Genomic DNA, 18510 nt, shown 5'->3' on the forward strand with positions numbered 1-18510 from the left:
AAACAACCAGCTAGCATCATGATGCTAAATATGGAAAGGAAAAACCATTACCAGCCACTACAAAAACACACTGAAATATATGAGCCAGTGACACTATGAAGCAACCACATAAACAAGTCTTTAAAATAACCACATAAACAAATCTTTAAAACAACCAGCTAGCATCATGATGACAGGATCAAATTCATTCATAATAATACTAAATGTAAATGTAAATGGGCTAAATGTCCCAATTAAAAGACACAAAATAGTAAGCTGGATAATGAGCCAAGACCCATTGGTATTCTGTCTTCAAGAGATCCATCTCACATGCAAAGCACACATATGCTCAATATAAAGGGATGGAGAAAAATTTACCAAGTAAATGGAAAACAGAGAAAAGCAGGGGTTGCAATACTGCCTTCTGACAAACAGACTTTAAACCAGCAGAGATTTAAAAAAATGACAAACCGAAGGCCAATATCACACTGAATGTGCAAAAGCTGGAAGCATTTCCTTGAAGACTGGCAAAAGACAACAATGCCCTCTCTTACTACTCTGACTCAACATAGTATTGGAATTTCTGGCCAGGGCAATCAAAGAAGAGAAAGAAATGAGGAACACTCAAATAGGAAAAGAGGAATTAAAATTATCTTTGTTTGCAGATGACATGATTCTATATCTAGAAAACCTTAGTATCTCAGTCCAAAAGCTTCTTGAGCTGATAAGCAGCTTCAGCAAAATCTCAGGATACAAAAATCATTGTGCAAAAATCACTAGCATTCCTATACACCAACAGCAAGTAAGCAGAGAGCTAAATTATGAATGAACTCCCATTCACAATTGCTACAAAAAATATAAGATACCTAACACAGCTAACAAGGGAAGTGAAGGAGCTCTTCAAGGAGAACTACAAACCACTGCTCAAAGGAATCAGAGATGATACAAACAAATGGAGAAACATTTTGTGCCCATGGAAAGGAAGGATCAATATCATGAAAATGACCATACTGACCAAAGCAATTTATAGATTCACAACTATTTCCATTAAACTACCATTGACATTCCTCACAGAATTAGAAAAAAAGCTATTTTAAAATATATATGGAACGCAAAAGAAGACCAAATAGCCAAGACAATCCTAAGCAAAAAGGTCAGCATCACACTACCCAACTTTGAACTATCCTACAAGGCTAGAGTAACCAAAACAGCATGGTACTAGTACAAGAACAGACACATAGACAAATGGAACAGAATAGATAACTCCGAAATTAGACCACACACTTCCAACTATCTGATCTTCAACAAACTTGACCAAAACAAGTAATAGGGAAAGGACTTCATATTTAATAAATGGTGCTGGTGAGTGCTGGCTAGCCATATGCAGAAAATTGAAAAAGGACTCCTTCTTCACCATATCCAAAAGTTAACTCAACATGGTTTAAAGACCTAACTGTAAAACCCAAACCTATGAAAACTATAAGAAAATCTAGGCAATACCATTCAGGACACAGGCATGGGCAAAGATTTCATGATGAAGATGCCAAAAGCAATTGCAACAAAAGCAAAAATTGACAAATGTGATCTAATTAAACTAAATAGCTTCTGCAAAGCAAAAGAAACTATTATCGAAGTGGACAGACAACCTACAGAATGGGAGAACGTTTTTGCAATCTACCCATTTGACAAAAGTCTAATATCCAGAGTCTACAAGGAACTTAAACAAATTTACAATTAAAAAAAAACTTCATTAAAAAATGGGCAAAAGACATGAAGAGACATTTCTCAGAAGAAGACATTCATGCACCCAACAAACGTATATAAAAATCTCAACATCATTGATCATTAGAGAAATGCAAATCAAAACCACAGTGAGATACTTTTTCACACCAGTCAGAATGGCTATTACAAAAAAGTCAAAAACAACAGATACCAGCAAGGTTGCAGAGAGCAAAAGGAATGCTTTACACTGTTGGTGGGAGTGTAAATTAGTTCAGCCCTTGTGGAAGACAGTATGACTATTCCTCGAAGACCTAAAGGCAGAAATATCATTTTATCCAGCGATCCCATTACTGGCTACATACCTAAAGGATTAGAAAGCACTGTATCATAAAGATACATGCACATGTATGTACACAGGAACACATGAGGGGAGGAACAACACACACTGGGGCTTGTTGGAGGGTGGGGATGGGAGGAGGGAGAGCATCAGGAAGAATACCTAAAGGATGTTGGGCTTAATATCTAGGTCGTGGGATGACCTGTGCAGCAAATCACCATGGCACATGTTTACCTGTGTAACAAACCTGAACATCCTGCACGTGTATCTCTGAACTTCGAAGTTGGAAAAAAAAAATAAAGCATGAAGATTGGAAATGAAGCAATAAAACTCATTCTATTTATAGATGACGTGGTTATCTATGTAGAAAATCTAAAGGAAACTATATGTGAAAACCTGCTCCTAGGATGAATGGGTGAGTTTAGCAAGGTTACAAGTCAGAAAAGCAACATATGAATACCAATTGTATTTCTAAATACTAGCAGTGAATGATCAGAAACCAACATTAGAAAGCAATACCATATTAACAGCTCTATGAAAATAAACTACTTAGGTATAAATCTAATAAGATGTATAGGATCTGTATGCTGAAAAGTATAAATGTTGATGAAATAACTTTTTAAAAAATCTAAATAAATGAAGAGACACACCATGTTTATAGATTAGAAGACTCAATATACCTAAGATATCTTTTCTCCTCAAATTGACCTATAGATGTAACATAATTCCAATTAAAATTCTGGCAGGATATTTGTAGATTTAGACAAGCTGATTTTAAAACTTACATGGAAAGGCAAAAGAACTGGAATGCTTCAAACAGTGACAAAGAAGAATAAAGTAGAAGACTCACACTACCCAATTTTAATCTCACTATAAAGTTACAGTAATCAGGAGACTGTTAGATTAACAAATAAATAAACACATAGATCAATGGAAAAGAATAGAGAGTCCAGGAATTTACTCACACAAATATGGCTTGACTTTTTACAAAGTTGTAAAGGCAGCCTCAATGGAGCAAGCAAAACCCTTTTAACAATTAGTGTTAAAACAATTGGACGACTATAGGCAAAGAATTGAACCTTGGCCTAAATCTCATACCTTATAAAAACAATTAACTCAAAATAGATCATATATATATGAATATAAAACAAAAACTATAAAACTTCTAGAATAAAACAGGAAAAACATCTTTATGGCTTTGACTTAGCCTAAGAATTCTTAGATATGACACCAAAAGCATGATTTCAGCCACCCAGCACATGGTCCTGTGTTCACTGCTAGTTTCCTATGATCTGAGAAACCCCAAGATGCTTTGCCAGCCCTGTATCATAAAGGTAAGTGGGAGATCCACAGGGAGGATGTCCAGATACCCCAGAGTCTGGGAAATGGTGCCTACATATTAGGAATTTAAGATCAGGGGACAAGATGGCCCACTAGACACAGCCAAGAAAACTCCCACTGAGACAGACCAGAATATTGAGTAGATTAGCATAATCTGAACAGATCTTCTGAGAGAATGCACTGAAAGCTGATAGATAACCCAGTTGCCAGAGTTAAAGGGGGTGGAAGCTAGGAACCCCACACCAGGTCCAGGAATGGCTGCAGTGGAACAAAGCCATAGAGCACATCATCCAAGGTTCTCCATATTCCTCTAGGTAGCTCTGACCTGAACAGTCAGCCAGACCTGGAGAGAGCAGGGCTATCTTTCTCATAGAACCACAGCTAGTCTGATCTGCTTGCTTCTGTCTGCCAGCATCTCCTATAGTCTCTGCCTGGCTGTGACAGCACACAGAGCCTACCTCTCGAATGAGCCTACCTCAGGTACCCTACTCGAATGCTTTTGCCAGCAGCCACTGCCATACTGCTTTCTCTAGAGGCCCCTGCCACTCTGTTGGAGCACCTTCTGCCTTCAGCTCTCCCGCCACCCCTGCGGGAGCACTTCACACGTGTGCCCCCCATCCCACACTGCACCTGATGGAGCACTGTTGCCAGTGGTTTGGGAGCAGCCTGGCCCCTCCAGCTCAGCCAGGGCTTGACCTCAAGGGATCAGAGGACAAAGCCATGGGCCTGGTTCCAGCCACTCAAGGTTAGGGCACACAAACCAGGAATGTGGAACTGAGTCCTGACCCTCAGAAAGCATACAAAAATGAGGCCATTCAACTATACCCAACTTGCACCACACAGTCAAACTCTCAAGGGCAATAAAGAACACAAAAATAAAAAGGCCCATTCAAAGGACAGCAACTTCAAAGGATAAAGGAACATTAGCCCTCAAAGATGAGAAAGAACCAGCACAGGAACTGTGGTAAGTCAAAAAGCCAGAGTGTTTTCTTACTGCCAAACAATCACACTAGCTTCTGCTCCACAGTGGTGATTTTTAACCTCCCCAGTGGTGGTTCTTAACCTGATTGAAGTGGGTGAAATGTCAGACATAGAATTCAGAATCTGGATAGCAAGGAAGCTCATCAAAATACAGGAGAAAGTTGAACAAGTAACAAGTTCAAGGAAAACAGTAAAATTCTCCATGATTTGAAAGGTAATATAACCATTTTAAGAAAAAAACCAAACTGAACTTCTGAAAGTGAAAAATTTGCTACAAGAATTTCAAAATACAATTAGAAGCATTAACAACAGACCAAGCTGAAGAAAGAATTTCAGCATGTGAAGACATTTTCTTTGAAACAACACAGGCAGATGAAAATAGAGAAAAAAAAAAAAAAGAATAAAAAAAAGAGAACAAAATATCTGAGGAACATAGGGTTATATAAAAAAATCAAATCTATGACTCATTGGCATTCCTGAAAGAGGAGAAAGAGCAAGCAATATGGAAAACATACTTGAGGATATGAAAATTTTTTAATGAAAAAAAATTTTTAATGAAAAATTTTTCATATTTTACTGGAGACATTGGCATGAAAATTTAAGAAATTCAGAACCCCTGTGAGATACTATACAAGACAGCCATCTCCAAGACATATAGTCATCAGATTCTCCAAGGTCACCATGAAAGAAAAAAATCTTGAAGGCAACTATGAAGAAGGGGCAGGTCACTTACAAAGGGAACCCCATCAGGTTAACAGTGGACCTTAGAAATTCCAACCAAGAATTTCATACCTGGCCAAACTAAGCTTCATAAGTAAAGGAGAAATGAAATCCTTTTCAGACAAGCAAATGTTAAGGGAATTCATTACCACTAGACCTGCCTGATAAGAAGTCCTAAAGGGAGTGCGAAACAGAAATTAAAGAACAACACCTGCCACCACAAAACACCCTTAAGTACATAGCCCATTGACACTACCAAGGAATTCGGCAATCAAGTCTACATAACAACCAGCTAACAGCATGATGACAGAATCAAATCCTCACGTATCAATATTGACCTTGACTGTAAAGTGGCTAAATATCTAATTTAAAAGGCATAGAGTGGCAAGTTGAGTAAAGAAGTAAGACCCAACTGTCTGCTGTATTCAAGAGGCTCATCTCACAAGTAATAACACCCATAGGCTCAAAGAAAAGGGATGGAGAAAGATCTATCAGGCAAACTGAAAACAAAATAGAGCAGGCCAAGCATTGCTATTCTTATATCAGATAAAACAGGTTTTAAACCAATAATGATCAAAAAGGACAAAGAAGAATATTGCAAAAATATAAAGGGTTCAATACAACAAGAAGATTTTACTAGCCTAAATATACAAATACCCAATATTAGAGCAATCAGATTTATAAAACAAGTTCTTAAAGATATACAAAAGGATTTAGACAAACACACAATAATAGTGGGGAATTTCAACACCCCACTGACAGTGTCAGATCATTGAGGCAGAAAACTAACAAAGATATTTGGAACTTAAACTCAACATTGACCAGTTGCACCTGGAAATTTACAGAACACTCCATCCAAAAAAAACAGAATATACATTATTCTCATCTGCACATGGCACATTACTTTAAGACTGACCATATGGTCAGCCATAAAGCAAGTGTCAACAAATTTTTAAAAAGCACTGAAATCATACCAACTACAGTCCTGGATCACAGCTGAAAAAAAAACAGAGATCAATACTAAGAAAATCTATTAAAACTATACAATTATTTGGAAGTTAAGCAACCTGCTTCTAAATGACTTTTGGGTAACAAACAAAATTAAGGAAGAAATCAAAACATTTTTGGAAACTAATGAAAATAGACACAATATATCAGACTATTTGAGACACAGCTGACACAAATAACACTGTTAAGAAGAAAGTTCATAGCTCTAAACATCTACATTAAGAAGTTACAAAGATCTCAGGAAAAGAAAACAAGAGCAAACCAACCCCAAAGTGAGCAGAATATATGAAATAACAAAAGTCAGAGCTGAACTCAATAAAACTGAAATGCAAAAATTTATATAAAAGATCAATACAACCAAAAGTTGGTTCTTCTAAACATTAAACACGATTGATAGACGGTTAGTTTGATTAATGAAGACAAAAAGAGAGAAGATCCCTTAGCAAAAACTCTACAAGCCAGAAGAGATTGGGGGCCAATATTCAACATTCTTAAAAGAATTTTCAACCAAGAATTTCATATCCCACCAAACTAAGCTTCATAAGTGAAGGAGAAATAAAATCCTTTACAGACAAGCAAATGCTGAGAGATTTCATCACCACCAGGCCTGCCCTACAAGAGCTCCTGAAGGAAGCACTAAACATGAAAAGGAACAACTGGTACCAGCCACTGCAAAAACATGCTGAATTGTAAAGACCACTGATTCTAGGAGGAAACTGCATCATCTAATGAGCAAAATAACCAGCTAACATAACAATGACAGTATCAAATTCACACATAACAATATTAACCTTAAATGTAAATGGGTTAAATGCTCCAATTAAAAGACAGACTGGCAAATTGGATAAAGAGTCAAGACCCATCAGTGTGCTGTATTCAGGAGAACCATCTCATGTGCGGAGACACATATAGGCTCAAAATAAAGGGATAGAGGAAGATCTACCAAGCAAATGGAAAACAAAAAAAGGCAGGGTTTGCAATCCTAGTCTCTGATAAAACAGACTTTAAACCAATAAAGATCAAAAGAGACAAAGAAGGCCATTACATAATGGTAAAGTGATCAATTCAACAAGAAGAGCTAACTATCCTAAATATATATGCACCCAATACAGGAGCACCCAGATTCATAAAGCAAGTCCTTAGAGACCTACAAAGAGACTTAGACTCCCACGCAATAACAGATCAACGAGACAGAAAGTTAACAAGGATATCCAGGAATTGAACTCAGCTCTGCACCAAGTGGACTTAATAGACATCTACAGAACTCTCCACCCCAAATCAACAGAATATACATTCTTCCCAGCACCACATCGCACTTATTCTAAAATTGACCACATAGTTGGAAGTAAAGCACTCCTCAGCAAATATAAAAGAACAGAAATTATAACAAACTGTCTCTCAGACCACAGTGCAATCAAACTAGAACTCAGGACTAAGAAACTCACTCAAAACCACTCAACTACATGGAAACCGAACAACCTGCTCCTGAATGACTACTGGGTACATAATGAAATGAAGGCAGAAATAAAGATGTTCTTTGAAACTAATGAGAACAAAGACACAACATACCAGAATCTCTGGGACACATTCAAAGCAATGTGTAGAGGGAAATTTATAGCACTAAATGCCCACAAGAGAAAGTAGGAAAGATCTAAAATTGACACCCTAACATCACAATTAAAAGAACTAGAGAAGCAAGAGCAAACACATTCTAAAGCTAGCAGAAGGCAAGAAATAACTAAGATCACAGCACAACTGATGGAGATAGAGACACAAAAAACCCTTCAAAAAATCAGTGAATCCAGGAGCTGGTTTTTTGAAAAGGTCAACAAAATTGATAGACCACTAGCAAGACTAATAAAGAAGAAAAGAGAGAAGAATCAAAGAGACACGATAAAAAAAATGATAAAGGGAATATCACCACCAATCCCACAGAAATACAAACTACCATCAGAGAATACTATAAACACCTCTATGCAAATAAACTCGAAAATCTAGAAGAAATGGATAAATCCCTGGACACATACACCCTCCCAAGACTAAACCAGGAAGAAGTTGAATCCCCGAATAGACCAATGACAGGCTCTGAAATTGAGGCAAAAACGAATAGCCTACCAACCAAAAAAAGTCCAGGACCAGACGAATTCACAGCTGAATTCTACCAGAGGTACAAGGAGGAGCATTCTTACACACTAATAACAGACAAACAGAGAGCCAAATCATGAGTAAACTCCCATTCACAATTGCTTCAAAGAGAATAAAATACCTAGGAATCCAACTTACAAGGGATGTGAAGGACTTTTTCAAGGAGAACTACAAATTACTGCTTAACGAAATAAAAGAGGACACAAACAAATGGAAGAACATTCCATGCTCATGGATAGGAAGAATCAATATCGTGAAAATGGCCATACTGCCCAAGGTAGTTTATAGATTCAATGCCATCCCCATCAAGCTACCAATGACTTTCTTCACAGAATTGGAAAAAACTACTTTAAAGTTCATATGGAACCAAAAAAGATCCTGCGTTGCCAAGACAATCGTAAGTCAAAAGAACAAAGCTGGATGCATCACGCTACCTGACTTCAAACTATACTACAAGGCTACAGTAACCAAAACAGCATGGTACTGGTACCAAAACAGATATACAGACCAATGGAACAGAACAGAGCCCTCAGAAATAATACCACACATCTAATACCACACATCTACAACCATCTGATCTTTGACAAACCTGAGAAAAACAAGAAAAGGGGAAAGGATTCCCTATTTAATAAATGATGCTGGGAAAACTGGCTAGCAATACATAGAAAGTTGAAACTGGATCCCTTCCTTACACCTTACAAAAAATTAATTCAAGATGGATTAAAGACTTAAATGTTAGACCTAAAACCATAAAAACCCTAGAAGAAAACCTAGGCAATACCATTTAGGACATAGGCATGGGCAAGGACTTCATGACTAAAACACCAAAAGCAATGGCAACAAAAGCCAAAGCTGACAAATAGGCTCTAATTAAACCAAAGAGCTTCTGCACAACAAAAGAAACTACCATCAGAGTGAACAGGCAACCTACAGAACGGGAGAAAATCTTTGCAATCTACTCATCTGACAAAGGGTTAATATCCAGAATCTACAAATAACTTAAACAAATTTACAAGAAAAAAACAAACAACCCCATCAAAAAGTGGGCAAAGGATATGAACAGAAGCTTCTCAAAAGAAGACATTTATGCAGCCAACAGATACATAAAAAAATGCTTATCATCACTGGCCATCAGAGAAATGCAAATCAAAACCACAATGAGATACCATCTCACACCAGTTAGAATGGTGATCATTAAAAAGTCAGGAAACAACAGGTGCTGGAGAGGATGTGGAGAAATAGGAACACTTTTACACTGTTGGTGGGATTGTATACTAGTTCAACCATTGTGGAAGACAGTGTGGCAATTCCTCAAGGATCTAGAACTAGAAATATCATTTGACCCTGCCATCCCATTACTAGGTATATACCCAAAGCATTATAAATCATGCTGCTATAAAGACACATGCACATGTATGTTTATTGCAGCACTATTCACAATAGCAAAGACTTGGAACCAACTCAAATGTCCATCAATGATAGACTGGATTAAGAAAATGTGGCACATATACACCATGGAATACTATGCAGCCATAAAAAAGGATGAGTTCATGTCCTTTGTAGGGACATGCATGAAGCTGGAAACCATCATTCTCAGCAAACTATCCCAAGGACGAAAAACCAAACACCGCATGTTCTCACTCATAGGTGGGAATTGAACAATGAGAACACTTGGACACAGGAAGGGAAATATCACACACTGGGGCCTGTTGTGGGGTGGCGGGAGGGGGCAAGGATAGCATTAGGAGATATACCTAATGTAAATGACGAGTTAATGGGTGCAGTACACCAACATGGCACATGTGTACATATGTAACAAACGTTGTGCACATGTACCCTAGAACTTAAAGTAGAATATAAATAAATAAATAAATAAATAATTAATTAATTAATTAAAAAGAAAGAAAAGAAAAAATTAGCCAGGCTCTTGCAAGGCAGGCCCAGTGGTGACAAAGTCCCTCAGCATTTGCTTATCTGAAAAAAAATCGTATTTCTCCTTTGCTTATGTAGTGTTGTTCAGCTAGATATTAAATTTTGGGTTGGAAATTCTTTTCTTTAAGAATGTTGAATATTGCTCCCCAGTCCTTTTGGCTTGTAGGGTTTCCACTGAGAGTTCTGCTTTTAGTATGAAGAGTTTCCCTTTGTAGGTGAACAGTCCTTTCTCTCTGTCCGTTCTTAACATTTTGTCTTTCATTTCAACCTTGGAGAGTCTGATGGTTGTATGTCTTGGGGTTAATCTTCTCATGGAGTATCTGACTGAGGTTCTCTGCATTTTCTGAATTTGAATGTTGCCCTGTCTTGCTAAATTGGGGAAATTCTCTTGGATGATATCCTGAAGTATGTTCTTCAACTTGTTTTCATTTTCCCTGTCTCTTTCAGGTACCCCAATCAGCCATAGGTTCAGTCTCTTATGTAATCTCATATTTCTCAGAGGTTTTGTTCATTCCTTTTAATTCTTTTTTCTCTATTCTTGTCTATCATATTTCAGAAAGATAACCTTCAATCTCTGAGATTCTTTTCTCTGCTTGGTCTATTCTGCTATTGATGCTTGTGATTGCATTATGAATTTCTCGTGTTGTGTTTTTCAGCTCTATCAGGTTGGTTATGTTTCTCTCTAAACTGGTTATTCTGGCTATCAGCTTCTGTAATGTTTTATCATGATTCTTAGCTTGTTTGCATTACATTACAACATGCTCCTTTAGCTTAGCAGTTTGTTATTACTTACCTTCTGAAGTCTACTTCTGTCAATTCAGCCATCTCAGCCTCAGTATAGTTCTGTGCCCTTCTTGGAGAGGTGTTGCAGTCATTTTGAGAAGAAGCATACTGCTTTTTTGAGTTTTCAGCATTTTTGTGTTGATTATTTCTCATCTTTGTAGGCTTATCTACCTTCAACCTTTGAGGTTGCTCACATTTGAATAAGGTTTTTGTGGTTTTTTTTTTTTAATGTTGTTTTTTGTTTGTTTGTTTTTCTTTTATAATAACAGTCAGGCCATTCTACCATAGGTCTGCTGAAGTTTGCTGGAGGTCTGGTCCAGATCCCAGTTGCCTTGTTTTTTTCCCATACCTGGACTTTTCACCAGTGAAGCCTGCAAAACAGCAAAGATAGCAGCCAGCTCCTTCCTGCGGAAGTTCCATCCCAGGGTGGGTTCTGACCTCTTGACAACCCACATGCATCAGGAGGTTGCTGGAGACCCCCCATTGGGAGGTCTTACCCAGTCAGGAGGAACAGAATCAGTGACTTACCCAAAGAAGCAATCTGACTGCTTTTTGGTAGAGCAGTCCCAATGCAAGAACCTGGATATTTCAGTTGAAGGTGCTGAATTCACTCTCCTCTTTCATCATTCCTCTCTGTGAATGCCACAGACCACAGCTGCTTCTAATTGGCTATCTTGGCTCAATTGGCCTAATTTCTTTTACTTGTCTTATTGCAATAACTAGAACTTTTAGTACATTGTTGAATACAAGAGTTGAGATTACATGTTCTTACTTTTTTTTCTGGAAAGCATTTCATCTTTCACAATTAAATATTAAATTAGGTTTGCCATTTTTATAGTCGCCTTTTATCAGGTTAAGTATATTCCCTTATAGTCTGAGTTTGCTGAGTTTTTATAAAACTCATAAATATTGAAAATTAATTTTTTAAAGTATAAAACTCATGAATGTGAATATTAAATTTTTCAAATGCTTTTGCTGTGTCAATTGTTATGATCATGTGGTTTTCCTTTTTAATCTCTAACATAATGAATTAAATTGATTTATTTTCAAACATTAAATCAACTTGGCACTCATGTAATTAACCTCACTCAGTAATTAACCTCACTCATGAAATTAACCTCACTATTTTACATATGGCTGAATTCAATTTACTAATATTTTATTGAGCATTGTGTATATGTTCATGTGGAATATTGCTCAATAGTTTACTTTCTTTCTTGTAATGTCTTTACCAGATTTTGGCATCAAATTAGTGCTGATCACATAAAATGAATTGGAAAGTGTTCTCTCTTCTATTTTCTGGAAGAGGTTTTATAGAATTAGTATTAGTTATCCTTTAAAAGCCTGGAAGAATTCACCAGTGCAGCTGTCTGTGCCTGGAGGTTTTTTTGGGGGGGAAGGAGAAGGTTAAATTATAAGTACAAATTCTGTAATAGTTATGGAGCTATTCAGATTATATATTTCATATTGAGTGAGTTGTGGTAGTTTGTGCTTTTTGAGGCATTTATTCATTTCAACAAACTGTCAAGTTTACGTGTAGAATTGTTTGTAATATTTACTTACTACTCTTATGATGTCTGAAAGGTCTATAATCACATGCCCTGTTTCATTCCTAATGTGAGTAATTTAAATTTTCTCTTTTTAAATGTTTTTAGTCGTTTAGAGGTATATTAATTTTGTTGACCTTTACAAATAACCAGTTCTTTGCTTCACTGATTTTCTCTATTGTTTTTCTGTTTTCTTTTTCTTCTTTTTTTTTTTTTTGAGACAGAGTCTTGCTCTGTCACCCATGCTGGAGTGCAGTGGCTGGATCTCAGCTCACTGCAAGCTCCTCCTCTCGGGTTCACGCCATTCTCCTGCCTCAGCCTCCCGAGTAGCTGGGACTACAGGCACCCGCCACCTCACCCGGCTAGTTTTTTGTATTTTTTAGTAGAGACGGGGTTTCACCATGTTAGCCAGGATAGTCTCAATCTCCTGACCTCGTGATCCGCCCGTCTCGGCTTCCCAAAGTGCTGGGATTACAGGCTTGAGCCACCGCGCCCGGCCTGTTTTTCTGTTTACAAGATTGTTGATTCTGTTTTATTACTTCCATCTTCTGCTTGTCTGGGGAGTATCTCGCTATTGTTTTTCCAGTTTCTTTAGATAGAAAGTTCAGTTATTAATTTGAGACTTTTTATTTTCTAAAGTAAGCATTTAGTACTATAAATTTCCCTCTCAGCACTGATTTCATGCATTCCATAGATTTAGATATATTATAATTTTATTTTCATGGAACTCATTGTATTTTTTAAGTTTCCTTTACGATGTAGCAGCATGGCAGACACTAGCTGCCAGGGCTGTTTGATTCACACTTATGACTTATATAAGAAATAAAATTATGTAAAACATCCTGGTAATTTTTCCTTGATATTAAGATTATGTTTACCTTAAAAAGTTTATTCTCTATAATTATTTTTACGTAAGTTGTGGAAATAAAAATGAAGAGTATAAAACTTAAATGATGTTAACCCATATGAAATTATACTGTTTTACTTATTTAATATACAAAAGCATTAGTCTTCTGTGGTTCAATCTAATAATTCTTAGAATTTGATACATATGGTTCTCCTTTAATTATTGCTTCTCAATATCTCATTTTAGGAATTAGGGTAACAAAGAAAGACAAAAATTTGTGGTGTATATCAGAGTCAGGGCTAGATGAGGCCTTGTGACTCTTCTAAGACTTCTAGATTTAAAAAAAAAAAAAATTGAATTATTGGCTTAGCACAGTAGCTCACACCTATAATCTCAGCACTTTGGGAGGCCAAAGTGGGAGAATTGCTAGAGCTCAGGAGTTCAAGACCAGCCCGGCCAACATAGGGAGATGCCCAAATCTACGAAAAATATAAAAATTATCCAGGTATGGTGGTACACACCTGTAGCCCCAGCTACATGGGAGGCTGAGGTAGGAGGGTAGCTTGATCTTAGGAGGTCGAGGCTGCAGTGAGCCATGATCATACCAGTCCACTTCAGCCTAGATGATAGAATGAGATCCTGACTCACATAAATAAATAAATAAATAAATAAATAAATAAATAAATAAATCTTTTTTCTCTCTCTCTCTTTTTTTTTTTTTTTTTTTTTTTTTTTGAGATGGAGTCTTGCCATGTTGCCCACATTTGTGCGATCTCTGCTCACTGTGACCTCTGCCTCCTGGGTTCAAGCAGTTCTGCCTCAGCCTCCAGAGTAACTGAGATTATAGATGCGCACCACCATTCCCAGCTAATTTTTGTATTTTTAATAGAGATGGGGTTTCCCCATGTTGGCCAGGCTGGTCTCAAACTCCTGACATTAGATGATCCGCCCACCTTGGCCTCCCAAAGTGCTGGCATTACCGGCATGAACCACCTTGGCCAGTCAATAAATTCTTAAGACCAGGTTAAAGGAGACAGATGCAGCCTCGACTAGCTAGTTCAAGTTTTCTAGAGTGTCCAAGAAGTTATTTAGACACAAATATCAGAATGAGCATGAAGACAATGCCAAAGATGAGGCCTCAGGCAAAGGCTACTTGTTGCATCTCTAGTTACAGGCCATACTCTAGTATGTTCTAAAGAGGGTAACTTACAGAATCAGCTACATGAAAATCTGTTTTTGTGGCTCACAGTTAAAACATTTTCCAATGTTTTTAACTGTGTTTGTAAAGCAGAGATAATAGTGCCTAACTTGTAGTATTGTTGCAGAGATCTAGCAATATCACACCTGGGAAGGCCTGGGGCAAATTAGGGAACCAGTATATGTTAATTTCTTTCTTCCTTAGTCTCTAAGGAAATTGCTGCTCTGGAAGACCCTAGAGTTAGAGGAGTGGTGCATATTAATGGTTCAGGCATGGACTTTCAATCACAGTGCTATGTTCAGACCTTGTATTAGTCCGTTCTCATGCTGCTATGAAGAAATACCTGAGACTGGGTAATTTATAAAGGAAAGAAGTTGAATTAACTCGCAGTGCCGCATGGCTGGGGAGGACTCAGGAAACTTACAATTATGGCAGAAGGCACCTCTTCACAAGGCAGCAGCAGAGAGAATGAGAGTGTAATGGAGGGGAAAGCCCCTTTTAAATCCATCAGATCTCATGAGAACTCACTCAGTATCATGAGAACAGCCTGGGGAAAACTGCCCCCATGATTCAATTGTCTCCAACTGATCCCACCCTTAAAACATGGAGATTATTACAATTCAAGGTGAGATTTGGGTAGGGACACGGAGCCAAATCATATCAGACCTCATTAGCCATGTGACCAATGGCAAATTATGTAACTACTTGATATTTCAGTTTTTCTTCTATGAAAGGATTTATCAGTACTGTGTATCTCCTAGGTTGTTGAGAAGATTAAATGAGTCAATATATGTAATGCGCTTAGAACACTGCTCTGCAAATAGCAAGCACTAGTGTACATGCTATTTTATTAGTGGCATCGCAAAACTGATTCGGATCAAAAATTTCATTTTGAAGGTAATCATGGAGTTGGGAGAGGAAGGAGAAGGTGGATGAGAAAGAGAAGGAGGAGGGAAAAGGAGAAAGAAGAGGAGGGGCAAGTAGGAAGAGAAGAAGAAGAAAAGGAGAAGAGAAAAGAAGGAGGAAGAGGAGAGAGGCATGAGGAGAAGAGGAGGAGGAAGGGGGAGAGAGGAGATGTAAAAGAGAAGAGAGAGAAGATAAAATAAATACATATTTAAAACAGCCCCTTTCTTTGTCTAAGAAGCTGGGAAGAATAATACTAACACTGTGGCAGACAGGACACTTGCTACATCAAATATTTCTAGTAATGAAATCTTAAAGCTTCTTTTTTGTTTGTTTTGTTTTTTGAGACAGGATCTTGCTCTGTCACCCAGACTGGAGTGCAGTGGTGCAATCTCAGCTCACTGCAGCCTCCACCTCCCAGACCTGGGTTATCCTCCCACCTCAGCTTCCTGAGTAGCTGGGACCACAGGCACATGCCACCACGCCCAGCTAATTTTTGTATTGTTTGCAGAGACAGGGTTTGGCCATGTTTCCCAGGCCGGTCTCAAACTCCTGGGCTCAAATCATCCTCTCACCGTGGCCTCCCAAAGTGCTAGGATTACAGGCATGAATCACACCTGGCCTCTGAGAATATTTTTATTGTTTGCTTTTGAAGAATAAAAGCAGGTAATAAGGAACGTCCAGAGAAATTAACCAATGAGAATACAGGTAAAATGGTGAGAAAAAAGAGAGAGGGAAGTTGCTATGCAGCAATGCCACGGCCATTGTGGATTTCATTTCAGGGAGGATAAACTATGAGTGACAGATAATCACTTCATTTACTTTAGGTCTCTGAAGATAAGATAATCCTTCATGCAAAAGTATCTTTGAGGAGCTTAGTGATTTTTCCCCTTAATGGATTAATGTCTGCATAGTACACATTGTAATAATTGGTTTTGCTTTGTCTCCTAAATGTATGACCTTATGACTTTCTTTTTAATAATTGTTGGCAGCTAGCTCTGCATGACAGCATTGAACACAAATACCACTGATGATGATGAATGGATTGAGGAATGCGGAATGCATTGTACCAAAAGGGTAAGACATTATGTCTATGTAATTGCTTCATCTCCGTTAGGATATACAAAGTTCAAAGAAATGTGAACACAGATGACTCACAAGACATGTTCTTTAGGGTGACCCAGAATGCATTTCTCTGATTACATTAACCTTTTCTCCCTTCTGCACTTATCACAGGTGCACTTGCTGTACAGGGCATCTTGACAGGGTGCTCAGCCACTTAACTTTCCCACTTTTATTTATTACAATATTTTCCCAAAGACAGCACTCAAAAACACTAAAGTGGCAGGAAAACATTCATTCAAAATTGAGTTTCCAACATTTTTTCAAAATACATATTAAGCAGTTTATATGTTTCATCATAAATATTATTCTTTCATATTTTGTTTGCAATATTGCCCATCAGTTTGTACTAATAAGAGTTTTGAAAAGCCTATGCTAATTTGGTATTTTCTAGTTAACAACTGTGTGAGAGACATTTTGCGGGGGGGGAGGGGGGCTAACCTGTCTTTGTAAAGCCAGATTCTTAAAACGGTCTTGTTGGAATGGTATTCTAATTGATATAATTTTCCAACAAAAAGAGTGTTCAACAAATAGTGATTCAAATACTTGAAACTTCTATTGCCTGAGAGCTCACTACTTAATGACGTAGCCCTGACTATTGTCTTTGAACATTTTGAAGACTTTGAATATTTAGATGATTCTCTCTGGTCTTAAGATATTAACTCTGTAATCTCACAATCTATGCCTCTTCCTTGTGATGATTCTTGGAATATCTGAAAGCTGGCATTACAAGCCCTCTTTGCCAAGCTTTTGTCTCCCCTCATGAGAAGTGGTCACTGGACTGAAGAAAATGTTGGCAAATGTCCTAGACATCTTGAGCCTGACAAAATTCGTCATGAACTCTGACACCAGACTTAAAGTATTCCAGCATAGTCCTATGGGTCAAAGTAATTAGAATATGAAAAAATATTCATTTTCTGTCTCCTGAACCATAGGGTTTTTTTTGTCAGAAGACTGCTTCCTTTTTAGAAGCAGCTTACTTATCTGCTGTTCAAATCCAGATTACGACCAACTAAAATGCCTTGTTCTTTTTTATATAGACCATTATATAGTCACAGCCTTCCCGCTGTCATTTTCTATCCCTTGTTTTAGCAAACTAAAGAATCCATTCTATTATATCATGCTAAAGGCCTTCAATACATAATGATTAAGAGCAAGTACTTTAGATCCAGTCTACTCAGGCTCAAAACTTAACTCTATCATTTCCTTGCTATGTGGCCTTGGGCAAGTGACTTGATGTCTCGATGCACCACTCCTCATCTGTGAAATAAGAATCAAATGAACTAATTTATGTAAATCACATAGAAGAGTGGATATAGTGAGCACTAGATAAGTGTTTCCGGCTATTATTTTGTGTTCCGCTATTTCCCCCAGCATTGTGTCTTCTGCAGACTAGAATACTATGCTCTCTATGCAGTAACCCAAGTGATTGATAAAAAGGCAAACAGTATAGTAGCAAGGACAGACTCACAGAATTCCTCTCAGGTTTCTCTTTGAGTTCCAAGAGTAGACATTTTCCTATCTTTCTGTCTGAAATGTTGGAAGAAGCACCTTCACATAGTCATAGCGGGGTCTATAGAGATAGCAGCACAGCAGATCTCGCCATGAGAGGGCTACAGATTATCCTCCTCATCCTCCCAAGTTGTTCATAACCTAAAGTGGTATAGAGAGCATTTGAAAGTACCTGTGGGTTCTGAGTGGGGTTTCAGGAGAGTCCTCTGGAGAGAAAGCAAGATGATATGCCTATTTAGGGCTGTGCAGTCTGGACAAAGAATGCATGTCAGTAAGAGCCAGGGTACATAGTGCACCACTAAAGTTTGGAGTTGGATTTATTTGTGTCTTTGCAGGTTGTAGAGGCAGGGGTGGAGCATGAGTTGGGTTGTTGTCCACACACTGTACCATTGCCAATGCAGCTGGAGCACTATAGTCACCAATGCAAACACCA

At 37.8% G+C, this 18510-nt stretch overlaps 1 long non-coding RNA gene across 2 annotated transcripts in view; it reads left to right on the forward strand.

The window, feature by feature from the left end:
* LOC105477464 (uncharacterized) overlaps positions 1-18510 on the forward strand; it is a 75279-nt gene that overhangs the window by 47941 nt on the left and 8828 nt on the right. For both annotated transcript variants that reach the window (XR_003017021.2, XR_003017022.2), the window contains exon 3: positions 16436-16520. This is a non-coding gene — a long non-coding RNA (uncharacterized lncRNA). The remainder of the gene's footprint in view (positions 1-16435; positions 16521-18510) is intronic.

Source organism: Macaca nemestrina, chromosome 2, assembly GCF_043159975.1.
Source record: "Macaca nemestrina isolate mMacNem1 chromosome 2, mMacNem.hap1, whole genome shotgun sequence".
Taxonomy (NCBI): domain Eukaryota; kingdom Metazoa; phylum Chordata; class Mammalia; order Primates; family Cercopithecidae; genus Macaca; species Macaca nemestrina.